Source organism: Ursus americanus, chromosome 1, assembly GCF_024610735.1.
Source record: "Ursus americanus isolate L20-20 chromosome 1, mUrsAme1.1.p, whole genome shotgun sequence".
NCBI lineage: Eukaryota > Metazoa > Chordata > Mammalia > Carnivora > Ursidae > Ursus > Ursus americanus.
In genome coordinates this window covers 44,556,783-44,570,500 of record NC_142127.1, presented here as the reverse complement: position 1 = coordinate 44,570,500, position 13,718 = coordinate 44,556,783, and the positions used below count along the sequence as shown (strand labels likewise).

The following is a 13,718-nucleotide window of genomic DNA, read 5'->3' as shown; positions in this document are numbered from 1 at the left end:
CACAATCTCAGGCTCAGGTCATGATCTCAGGGTCATGAGACAGAGCCCTGTGTCAGGCTCTGCGCTCAGCGGGGAGTCTGTTTGAGATTCTCTACCTCTCCCTCCACTCCTCCCCTCTCTCACTCTCTCAAATAAATAAATCTAAAAAGAAATTTATTTTTTTAAACTTTTTTTTAAGATTTTATTTATTTATTTGACAGAGAGACAGCCAGCGAGAGAGGGAACACAAGCAGGGGGAGTGGGAGAGAAAGAAGCAGGCTCCTAGCAGAGGAGCCTGATGTGGGACTCGATCCCAGAACGCTGGGATCACGCCCTGAGCCGAAGGCAGACGCTTAACGACTGCGCCACCCAGGCGCCCCTAAAAAGAAATTTAAACACTTAGAGCAAATAAAAAGCATGCATGCATATGCACATGTACACATGCACACACATGCATACGTGTGCACATACCCACGCATGCACACATATAAATACACACACACATATTTTAGAAATCACAAAATTCCATCCATTTCTCCAATTCCGCTTTATCATCTTGGGTTCTTTCTTGCTTTCCCCCAGTCTTCGTTTGTCCATCCCTTCTTCCACAGTGAGACCGTGAGCCTCAACAACTTCAACATATTCATTTCTTCATCCTATAATTCATCTAAAATAGTTTCAGAATTGCTTCACCCAATGCTCATGACAAAAAACAAACCTACTAAAAGACCTCAACATTTGTTTGCTGTCCCCCACCTTCCTCAGCACCAACTTTGATTGATTTTAATGTTGATAAATTTAACAACCTATCTTAAAGTGTTGCCATAAGCATCTTGCAGTGATATGAGGTATTTTAAAAATCGAACTAAATAATTTATTGCTGACAAGAATGTATGCTTTGCTCCATAAACCAGCTTTGCATTCTCCCTCCAAATATTCATCTACTTGCAAAATAAATGCCATCCCTTCCCACACCCACCAGTGTCATATTAATGATGTAGTGGCAGGAAGGAGAACAGGAGACTCTGGAGCCTAAGCAAAACATCACGTGCTGAGGACTGAGAGTTGAGCTTTCTGTTAAAAATACGTAGCAGATCTTATTATCATAAACTGATTTCCGTTTGCCCTCACGTATTTTCAGACCCTTTGCTATGATAGTTCACATGGCAGCTATAAACATCTCTAAAAACATAGGAAAATTTGCTTCCTAGATTATTCAAAATACAAGTTTCTAGATTTGTAGCCACTAACACCATTTCCCCTTCAACCTGCCCTTTCACACTGTTGCCTTTTTCATTGAGAGAATCCTGGTTTTTGCTGGAACAAGTTAGATGTATTTCCCTTAGTCTTTATTTTTGTATTTACATTTTATAGCTATTTTCTCGAGTCCTACGGCCTCACAAAATGGTTTTGAATAGCAGAGCTGCAGGGCTGACGGGGAGGTCAGCTATGTTAATTTCAAAGCGCCCCAGTCTTCGGTGTGAGGTTGCCTAGCAACCCATCTCTCAGGCCTCCTTTGTGGATGCGAGAAGAGGAAGCAATTCTTCTATACACTCTCAAGCCGAGATGGTTTTATAAAGTGAAAAACCTTTCGCAAAGGGTCCAACACAACCCGTCTCTGCTTTTCTGCCCACTTTGTGCACTTCACACATGATGAGAGAAATATTCCGTCCTTTGATGCCGTAGATCTGATACAGAGATAAAACAGAGCTACACACGCTATGGTCAAACAGTGGAAGTGACCTGTATCCCTATGTTAAATTGAGACACATTAATTAAACCAGTCGCCTTTCCCTTTCTCTTACATGAAAGCATACTTTCCCCTCAAGTTCTAAAAGCCAGTTATGTTAAATGAAACTGCAGCTGCCCTGCTGAGTATCAGTTACCATAGCGACGCAGGCAGGAGTAGTGGTTTTCTCCTTAGGCACAGGATGGCTGAAATGTGTTCAACCAGGAATTCGTGCAGCATGCTGACTAGAAATCAGGCGTCTGGGAGGAACCTGTTCTATTCCCTTTTCTCCACACTAGCTTGAAAAATAAATAAATAAATAACCCCTCTGCTGTTTTGCCAAAGCTATTAGGTTTTTAGAACTGAACTTAAGTGGGTGGCAGAATTGCCCTAACTTCAGGCATATCGGAGAAGGAGGGAGGAATAAGTCATGCCAGTAAAACCCACATGGACAGCTGAGACACGTAGAGAAGAGTATTCTAGAAGGTACGCAGCCCTTTCAGACATTCGGAAAATAGAAAGTAAAAATAACAGCTAGAAATGCATGTGATTTTCACTTTGTGAAAATACTGACGGGCAGTGTAACTTTGTTTTTGAGGCAGACGGTGCTATTCAGGAGAACATTACGGCTCGGATCAATATTACTTACCGGAGAGTCTTCATCCCTGCCAGTTGAATCAGGTGGAAGGCCAAATGCCTGGAACCATTCTCGCTCGCCTCCACTTAGGCTGAGCAGGGGGAGGCCCGAGAGCAGAGCGGGCTCCGGAGTCAGCCAGCCTGGCCTCACATCCTCCGCCACTTGCTAGCGGCGGGATTTGGGACAAATTGTGTAGGTTCTTGAAGTCTCTTTCCTAACATTTGAAATGGGCCTAAAAAGGAGACAGTTGACAGTGTGAAATAAGAAAATATATGTAAAGCGACCTGTTTGTCGCTATGAATCTGGCTCCGTCAATCACCCGGCACTTAAGAGAACACACGGTACGGGGCCCAGGACTATGCTTAACGGGAGAGGGATCCCGAAGCCCCAGCTGAAAAGAGGGCAGCCACGTGTGAGTGACCGCTGCAGGTTATCTCCCCTCCCCCACCCCCAGACGTTCCAATTTGGTTTGTCATTGTCACTGATATGCACTCCCTGGGGTCTGCCTCCAGGGCCAGGTCAGGGGAAAACTGCTGTTTTACAGTCAGATTTTGCCCAAACCGGTGTTACCAGCACCCTCAGTCACCTTTTCATCAGACTGGAGGTCTGCCTCTGTGGAGGGAGTTCCAATAGCGGGCGACCACCTCTGAATGCACTTCCAAAAGAGCCACCAAACTTTTCAGCAATGACACAGCATGGCGAGTGTAAGAACTTCCCAAGTGCCTATCTTGGGCACTGTTTTCTGGCAACATTATATCTTCTATACAAATCATTGGCATGATTCCTATAAAGCATTACCTTTTAAAAATTCAGATCATTTAGTCTAATCCCTTCATTTTACATATAAGGAAGAGAGTGCAGGGACACTGATTAATTGATCCGGTTCATTTGGAGATCTGTAGAGGTACATACTGTATATACATACACATGCACACACATACACTCATATAAATATACACATAGAAGAAATCTTATAGATCTTTTTTCATGTTTGTCTCAAAGGAGACTCCAAACTTCCCATTATTATTAGTGATTACCATTTGCAAATAACAGAAACCAACATAGAATGGACCGAGTCATGTGTGAGGTTCCTAGGCCCTCATGCAGGGCTACGAAGGTCAGTACTGGAGCTAGGAGGCAAGAAGGAACTGGAACCATGGACTGGAATGTGGGCAGGACTCTATCCCTTTTCCTCCACTCTTTTCTGCAGGTCTGCACTCATCCTTCCATCCAGCCATTTAACTAAGCCAAGGCATTCAACAAATGCTCACTGAAGACGTCTTCTGTGCCAGGCAAGAGGAGAACGTCAAACAGGGCAGACGTGCTCTTCTCTATTTCTCACGGACATTTCCCTGCTCCCGTGGTCCATGTTTAGCCCATGCAGGGACAGACATATAGCCCCTTGGTTCCATCTCTCTCCCACTCTGGCCACAAGAGGGGCCACCCAGTGAAACAGTCTACCCAAGTCTACCTCTTTGGATCAGAAAGCTCTGGGCAGGCAGCCCAAGGCTCCATGACAAGCATCCCCTCCGATCTTTTTGCACATCTCCCTCCACAGTATTTAATACAATATACTTTTTTAAAAGGCACACAGGCACTAGCATAGCTGACCATCTACATAAAAAAGCACACACTTCAGTCAAATAATGGGGAAAATTCCTCAAGTTTCACTGATAAAGTAGTTTTTAACATGGTAAATTATTTGCTCAAAATCATAATTCTTCCATCTGGTTTCTTTCTACCAGATGTCTAAAAAACCCAAATGAGGACCTACCAAGCTCTGCACCACTTCGGTGCTAAGTAGGAGTCCAGGGGGCCCGCCTTGCTGAGAGTCTCAGTACTCCCTAACTGTCCAGGATGATGCTTTTCCACATCAGGGGAAGAGCGGCCATATTGACAGTGCTCCTCCATAGTGATTAGTAAGCTATTTCAAAGAGTATGTTGATCTGTAACAAGATCTTTGACCTGCATGTTCCTTCTGTGCAGGATGGCCCTTATATTTATGCGTTATCTTATCATTTAAGAGGAGGCCATTAAACATTATCCCATCTCATGTGAAAGACATATTAGGGTGGGGGGTAACAAATTAGGCTGGTTCCATTTAGCTCCCAAGGATTTTTGGCTATGCCATCCCATTTCGTTATCAGGACTCCAGCCCACTTTTCTTGGGGTCACATTATGTCCTGAGGTGGTGTGAGGTAAGACCAAGTTAGGCACAAACCAAGCAAAATTTAAGGGAAGGGATACGCATCATTTCTTCAGGGAGGCTGCAAACAAGATGCTAGCTGATGGAGCAGAATCTTCCGCCGAAGCAGAGGCAAGTACAGCTAAGGGAGCCTGCAAGAGGCAGGAGACGCTTACGTGGATGAAAGCTAACACTTGCTGGTGATGACTGCTCCTGTGGGTCACCGGTGGTCCCACATCTTGCTGGGACACACTTGAGGTCAGAATGTTATTGCAATGTGGCGTGAGGTCCCACCTGCTTAGGTATCACCGCCTCCCCTTGCCCCTTTACCTCCCTGTCCCGCCCCTGATTTACACACACACGGTACTTTCCTCTCTCTTCTTGTCTGTCCCCATGACGGGACCCCTTTCTTACCTGCAGTGAAGCCCTACTGTTTTCTGTTTCTGTTCAAGATATTTTCTTGCTGCCCCAAATTCTCTTTTTTGGCTTCTAGCCGAAGTATTTTACCCTCTTTCTTATAATGAGTCTTAACAAACAAACAAAAACCTCTTTAATATTCAGCTTTTTTATAATAAAATTGATGGCCCATCAGACCCCAAATCTAATCGACAACAAGAACAACAAAAATGTCTCTTGTTGCTTCCGTGCAGGAGAAGCTTAAACTCGAAACACTTCAGGCACAGCATGGAAAGAGAAGAAAACCAAGAGTAGTTTGTCCCATGGTAAAATATTAGGAATATAATATTCACAATTCAAAGAGGATTAATGAAGAATCTGAAAAGTAAAAAGCACGCTTTAAAGAGATCTTGGATCTTGCTGGCCTTCTTATATTAATCATTTTTCTCTCTCTCCCATGTAGATGAGCCCGTCCTGGACTTCCATCTGTCGTTAGGAGAACTTGGCCATCTGGAGCCAGAACAAGATCGTCAATCCTTCCACATATCCAAGTTCTTGAAAAAAAAATTTATTTTCCCATGTAACACAACTGAGAAGTCATTGTTAAATTCCGCTGCTGGTTCCGTCTGAGTTCTGTTAGGGCTTCATTCCACCTCGGAGTGTTTTGAGCAGGGCCATGACGTGAGGGCAAAGGTGCTGCCTTTGGGATCTCTATTCCTTTCCCATTGCTGCTGTGACAAATTACCACAAACAAAGTGCCTTGAAACCACACACACACTTATTCTCTCATACTTCTGGAGGTCCAAAGTCCAAATGGGTCTTATGGGGCTAAAATCAAAGTCAAGTAGAGCCATATTTCTTTTGGAGGCTCTAGGGGAGAATGTATTCCTTGACTTTTCCAGATTCTAGAGGATGCCTGCATTGTTTGGCTCATGGTCACACTCCTCTGACCTCTGCTTCCATCATCACAACTCTTTCCCTAAAAAGGCCCCTTGTGCTGACATTGGGCCCACCTGGAAATGCAGTACAATCTGCCCATCTCAAGATCCTTAACTTAATCCCATCTGAAACATCCATTTTCCCGTGTCAGTTAACATATTCCTAGACTCTCGGGATTAGGATGTAGCTATCTTTGTTGGGGGGTGGGGCGGGTATTATTCTATCTGCTGCAGGGTCTGACATAATCAGAGGCTTACTTCCTGGAAATCAGCCTGATTTCCAGTGCACTGTTAGGGAAATGCACGGGGATTGTTGGCATCTGGGTTTGACCTTTGGCTTATTTGACTGTAGTCCCAAATTCTGGTCCTAGTCTACACGGTTTTACAAAGAGGAGCGCCAGCTTCAAATGAGACATGCTGGCTTCTCATCTCCACCACTTAGGAACTCTGAGAACCTGGGCGATTCCCACAGCTTCTCTGAGTTTTGATTTTCACCTCTCTCCTACAGGGATGTTTTAGGGGAAACACGCACAGAGACTGAGACTTGCAGGTAGGGGTGTTCTTCCGAGTAGCAGTGGGAAGGATTGGATTAATAACAGGAAGCAGGATGGGACTACAGTGAAGTCACAAGAAAGGCTTCAGCCAGTCCCACAGGGACTCTGTTGCTGGGATGGCCCTTCAATATTCTCCCTCTCTGGGGCAAATGAGCCAAGCAATGGTACCACCTGCCAGGGCTGGGACTGGGGTGAGGTAAGGGAGGCACTCTGCTCAAGGATGAAATTTAGGCGTGCCAAAAAACTCAATAATCAAGATAAATATTTTAATGCACCGTTTTTAGAAATCTAAATTAATACAACATCCACAATGAACAAAATATCGAACATATTAAATAAAGTTGGGATCAGTAAGAGTGCTGTGTGGAGTCATATTGGAGGCTCAGGCCGAAAGAGAAAGGTTATTACCGATGCTATCTTTATTTAAAATTGTGATATTTGATCATCATGGATTCTTTACATTTTTTATTTTTAAAAATAGTGCATGAAAATATTATTTCTCTTGACCACTGAGATTTGTGGCAAGGCCAGTTCCTCGCTTGCTCCACCCTCCTCTTGGCCCTGCATTGTGCGCAGGCTATCCCTCCCCCGGCTCCAGTAAGAGGTATAATGTTAGGCCAAGGATAATTCCTAAAAAAGGGCTTAGCTGTGAGCCATCAGCCGCCAACATCCTGGCAGCCAGGGGAAGGAATGCTTTGATCTTGAAGAGGAAGATGGTGCCTAACACAGAAGCCACTGGTGGGATACAATGCCTGTGTGTAAGGAGATTACTTTTTTATAGAGTTTTTCCATCACTGGGATAGAAAAATAGTCACTAAGCACTTAAAGACTTACACGGCTACTAAAGCTAATTGTTTCAGGTGTTAATCGTGCTAGTGAATGTTGTCACCGCCAAGGTTTGCCTGACCTCTTCCTTCATCTTCCTGAGACCCACACATCTGAGTGAAGGGCCCAGATCATTTACTTAAAACTGAGGTTGCCATTAATATTACTGTAAGCGTACGACTTTGATCTATGGTTTATTAGCTTTGGTTAGAATTGCTGAGCAGATAAGCCGAAGTGAAACGTCAGTCTATCCCATGGCCTGTCTATACGCTTAAACCCAGACAGCTTTCTTCTGCCGGTGACCACAATGAAGTGATGGATAGGTATAAATCTTTCATTGCTACAAGGAAAAAAAATATCTATCTATCTATATATATATCAATGTCAAAGCGCATGCCCTAGCCCTACCAAATGTGGGCTGGTGAATGACCTTGCTGAGTCCAGCGTATACACAGCATGTTTCGGAAGCTTGCTAACTGGACATGGAGAAAAAAATATAAATTCTTTACCTTCATTCAAAGATCAGTTTTTCTTAAGGGGGAAAGGAGTTTATAAGCCTTTGAGAAGATTAGTGATTCTCAAAAGGGCAAGAGGTTTACACCTCCGGCGTCCTTTCAGACGCTCCTGAGAGGGGTAGTCAAGGCTGCAGCCCCTTCTCAGCTTCCCGCTAGAGAAGATTTCTACCACTCGGCATCACCTTCTCTGAAAGGATCCACGATTACTGCGGTGATGCCTGTTACTGACAGGAGAAGAACGTTTACACCCGGTGTACCGGGACGTGAGAGGATAAGAACCACTGTTACGAATTTTGACACAAGTGTTCATGAAACGCAACAGTGGCAAGACAGTGCACAACTAACCGTGTGCCTAGCGTCATTTGCCTCATGAAAAATGTAGCTGCAGCTTTTTTTTTTTAAACTTTTTTATACTGAAGAATAGTTGGCGCACAAGGTGGTATTAGCTTCAGGTGTCCGACGTAGTAATTGGACAAGTCTATACGATGCTCACAAGGGTAGCTCCCATCTGTCACCACGCGGTGCTGTTACGATGCCATTGACTATATTCCCTGTGCTGCGCACAAGGTGGTATTAGCTTCAGGTGTCCGACGTAGTAATTGGACAAGTCTATACGATGCTCACAAGGGTAGCTCCCATCTGTCACCACGCGGTGCTGTTACGATGCCATTGACTATATTCCCTGTGCTTTTAATCCCCATGACGTTTTCATTCCCTGACTGGAAGCCTGTTCCTCCTGCTCCCTTTGCCCATTTTGTCCTCTCCTCCGGCAACTTTTTCATGCGCCAAATTTCAACAATAACTGTTGAATGGTATTTAAAAAGTGCCTCATTTACAGAAACCATCTCTTTTCAGGAGTACTGGAGATTTTTAACTTTTATATCTTAGTTGAAGGAAAAAGAAGGCACTTTATTATATTGCAAGAAGCCCTCTCCACGTTTGGAAATAAACATTGTTGACACTCCCTTTTGCTTCTTGGCTTGATACTAGTTCTCTAGCTTTCTTCCCCCCCCCCCCCCCCGCTTCTCCCCTCCTCCTCCTCCTTACAGAATAACTTCACCATCTTTTATAACCAAACCTCACATTGATTCTTATGAAAGAAGCAGTAGAATTTCTGGACACTGTGTACTTTTCAGATAATGCATCTCTACAATGAATCCGCTTCTTTTTCTAATTTTGCAGATCATTTAGCAAAGTGTGTATCCGAAAATGGATTGTGTAAATGCTTTTTCATCTGTGAGCTTATTATATTTCCTTTGGAAATTTTTCTTTGTGATTTTAACATCCTCTGGGGGAGGGTGCTGATGTTTTATATTTACTTTTGTTTTTATTTTTCTCTGGTTGCCTTTTAAATCCAACAGTCATTTCTCTTCCCTCGTGATAATCATTTCTTTTATGATCTGAAAGTACTTTGTTTTTCTTCACTGTAATCCTGGTTGATTGTACAATATCTTCATTGTTGCTCAGTGCGTAAGGCTTGAGGTTTCAGCTGCAGTGTCCAAACCATGATGAGCTGCAGGCATGGCCACTGACGGAAGCTCCAGCTTTCGGCTGGTCTTTGGAACAACCGTATTTACTGCCTTTAGTGTGATGTTGTTGGACAGTTGTTCTTCCAGGTGATGTGATGGAGGCTGCACTTCAGAGTCACTTCCTTGGAATGCCAAAGATTTCTTTTCCTCTCATTCATTAAAGAGGAAAAAAGAAAGAAAACATAAAATGAACGAATTGAAGAGTCTGCATGGCAGATATCTTTATGTGAGTATTTCCCACCACCATCCCCTCCCATTTTTAACTAAAATCGTGTGTAACTGAATGCCCACTCACATTTAATATGTTTTTTTTTTAAACAACTCCCCCTTCCAAAAAAAGTAACTCCTCCTAAACGAGGGGAAGAAAAATACCAGTATTTGCAGAAACCTAGAAGGAACTTTGAATCCCAGAATATTAAAGTTGCAGATAAGTTAACCTTGCAAGTAACAAAATAAATTATAATAACATGGATTAATTGTTGAGCTCTAAGGTGGAAAGTAAAAGAATATTCTTAAATGTAATGAACTGGAGATGTTTTGATTATTGTCATATTATGCTTTAAAAGTGGCTTTCCACTGGACATTCTTAAATCAAATTTAAAAATTACATAAAACGTTTGGTTGCCATGATAGTTCTTGTGCTTTATATGTATATCAGAAGAAAAATATTAGATACACATAAATTTTCGTTTTGCATTTGCCATGATTGGGAAGTTTTTAAAGTATTGTAGAATACATCGAGTATGGATTATTTTATTTCTGCTACAAATGGTGAACTGATTCAATTGTTTTCTATAGTTTTCTTCATTGAAAATGGTCACCTATCACTTGTTGGTAATCTTGATTTGTATGTTATTGCTCAGAAATATGCCTAAATGCTTTGCCACTTTTATAGGGAATGGAGTTCTTTCTTTGGGGACTATGCATTACATGTAAATTTGTGAAAGAATCATATTTGTGACTTGGGAGTGTAATAAAAATGTGAGATTTACACAGAATTATTATCTCAGTATGACATCAGAGTTTACTGTGCGTTATTATTTAATAATATTAAAGAAACAAAGATAGGAATTAGAAGATAATCTTCTAGCATGTTTTGTTCCTTTCAGGAAAATAGCATGTGAATCCCTGAAAAAGGACCATTCATTAATACTGATTGAAGACATTATTAAATTGGAGTGTGGCTGTGGGAGTCCAGCATATTGCAGTTTATGCTTTTTAGACCTTTTAAGTGTTGCTCTCCTGTGCACACTCTATGCTTACAGACTCAGAATTACTCGCATAGGCATTCAGTTGCCCTCACGCTGTTCTGATGGCCATTTGATTGACTTGGCGGTGCATGACATGCTACACAGCCCAGACCACCTACCCCTTGCTCAACTCAAGCAATTACAGTCCTGCAAGGAGGGATGGTGGCTGACACTTAAGGAAGCCTCTAAGTTGGAAGAATGCAGACCAATTCAGAAATAGTTTGACCACTGAGCTTCTGTAACCAGCCTGGGTAGACAGATGTACCTTCTTTCATTCTGACCAAGTAGGGCCAAGTGGTTATTATTATTTTTAATTTCCATTCTGAAAAATGAGATCGAAATGTTTACTGGTTCAGGTTATGTTAAGGCGTAAGGAAAGGGAAATGGTGCTCTACTATTTATAAATTACCTACTACGAACAGGGCGTCGTATTTAGTGTTTGAAAGGCTTATGTTTGTAGGTCATACTTTATATACTGACAGCCATACGAAAAGCTCAACTTTAGAGGGCCTCCTGTGAAAAGTTGCTCACTGAACTTTTGTTACAGTTCTGCTAAGCATACAGACATAGCTTCATTCATGAGGATGACTCTGTGTAGCTGGAGAGTAGCGTCCTAAAGAGAAAAAAGCCTGGGAAGTTTTATTCCTATCTTTTCAGCGATGCTAAATTTTGCTGTTACTATAGCTGGGACCTTATTAAGATTCAGATTTCATTAGCCTCTGGAAAATTTTGGAGTTAGCAGAAAGAGCAAAGAAAAAAACTTATTTTGAACTCACTAGTAAAAGGCAGGAGCCGCACATTAAAATAAGTACCGATAAAATGTTACGTGGTGTTTTGGTTGATCACCTTGTGGAATGAAATGAACTATAAACTCCAAATGGGACACATTTACCTATTAGTAGACAACAAATCCTAATAAAAATTGTGACGGTTTGATTTAAAATAATTTCAATCAGAAAGGACTTTCTAATCGGGTACCACCACGCTTTTAGAATTTGCCTTGGGTATTCGAGTTGGATACACACACCAGGAAGTGAGAAGAAAATGACTACTTGACGTGGTTGTCACAAAGTCCATGGATTGTTTTCCGAAGGGTGAGGATGTGAATGTGGTAGGCATGGGGATGCCCGAGAAAGAGTAGACCAGCTAAATCAATCATGGCAGGAGGAAACGACGGAAGACTGAGAAGGAAGATACCAATAAAAGGCAGACTAGATTTGTAAACATTGGAGTTCGGGACTATTTGTTTTTTGTTTTTTTTTAATGATTTTTTATTATTTTATGTTAGTCACCATACAGTACATCCCCGGTTTCCGATGTAAGGCTCGATGATTCATTAGTTGTGTATAACACCCAGTGCACCATGCAATACGTGCCCTCCTTACTACCCATCACCGGCCTATCCCATTCCCCCATCCCCCTCCCCTCTGAGGCCCTCAGTTTGTTTCTCAGAGTCCATAGTCTCTCATGTTTCATTGCCCCTTCTGATTGTATGATAGACATTACAGACATTACTGTGTTACATCAGAGGTAGTGGAGATCTTATACCTAAAGACATATCATTAATGTCTATCCACTGTACAAACTAGAAAATTCTATAGAAAGTGATTACATTAAGAAAAAGAGGTGGGTGAACTAAAAAAAGTAGTCATCAGGTTAAGTGATCAAACACTTATATAAAACATCTCATCATTCCCCAAAGGTATAGATAAATGGAGTAATTTCCTTTTTTTTTTTTAAATATGGAATGCTTCGTGAATTTGTATGCCATCCTTGCACAGGATCCATGCTAATATTCTCTGTGTCATTAAATTTCTTACTCACCTTTTCTTTAACCTCCATCTGTCTGCTACTTCTCAAAATAGGCAAAAATCACTTTCAGCCAAATTATAGCCTTTATTGTGGGACGTACTCCCTCAAATTCATAGCCAATGGTGATAATTGTATTTATAGCAAAGACGTGTACCTCGTATTTTCTATTTTTGTCTGCCTTGCTTTCATTGGTTTGTTTATTCATTCATTCATTCATTCATTCATTCATTCATTTATAATTTGTGACTTCCTAAGTGAGTTCTAAAACACTAGATTGAAAATGTATTCTGAACCACATGTCTAAACAATGTCAAATATGTGTAATGGTTTGGAAAAGACAAACATCAACTATTCCTTGTAATCTATTCCTTGTGAACTCAGATTGACTGGGATTAAAAAAAAAAAAATTCTATTGGTGTGTCCTGCCTTGTTGAGCTGGGCGTTCACATAGACCTGAGTATGATCCCACAGCCCTTGGTCAGAGAGTATATAAGTGGGATGCACCATGAAACCCAGGCTGAAAGTCTCTTTTGGCTGTTTATACATAGAGAGAGCGTTATCTATTGTAAGACTGCTCTGCTCAAGTGTAATGATTTCATCAGATTCTCTTCCATTAAGACAAGACTATGCACAAGTTCTAACACCTTGCCAAAATATTTGTCATTGTGTTTTCTCCAAGTACAAATCTAAGAAATTACCCACTCTATTTTTAGAAAAAAAAATCTCTATTCCCCTCAGCATCTGAGAGTCCATTATCCTGATGTGACTCTTCTTTCCAGTGAGAAGTTGGGTACCCGTATTTTCAAATGCAAATATCCCAGATCAATGAAAGGTCTTTAGCCAATAATAATAAACCTTCATTCCACAGCATTTTTAGTTGTCTTTTGGGGGACCTCAAATGCTGAGAGATGTGTTAATTAGTTCATAATTAACAACTACCAGTCTGGTCAAGATCCCACCTGTATTTTCCTTCATATCTTTTTGTTTTCTTTCAATCTATTTCCTGTCCCTCCCTGCCACCCACCACCTATCTCCCCCACCCATAGGCAGTCATTTTTAATGAGTTCGATATAGGTTTTGTAAATGTCTTTTAAAAATATATAAACTGGTTATATGTATGCATGTCTTAATATACATAAGTGATACCGTACAGTAGATCTCATTCTCTCATGTACTTTTCATTCATTCAATGCTCTATTTTTAAGATGATGCTATAAGTACTAACTCATTGCTTCTAGCCGCTGCATGTTATTTCATCCCAGGCATCCAACACATTTTAATCATCCGTTCCTCCAGTGATAGATCTAGGTTGACACCAGCTCCCAGCTTCTACAAACCAGGTGTCCGGCCCTCGTGTTGGGTCTTGGAC

The 13,718-nt window shown here is 41.6% G+C and overlaps 1 pseudogene; it reads right to left on the bottom strand.

The window, feature by feature from the left end:
* Window positions 1–12,273: 12,273 nt before the first annotated feature.
* LOC123783447 (U6 spliceosomal RNA) lies at window positions 12,274–12,373 on the bottom strand (annotated as a pseudogene).
* Window positions 12,374–13,718: the final 1,345 nt, after the last annotated feature.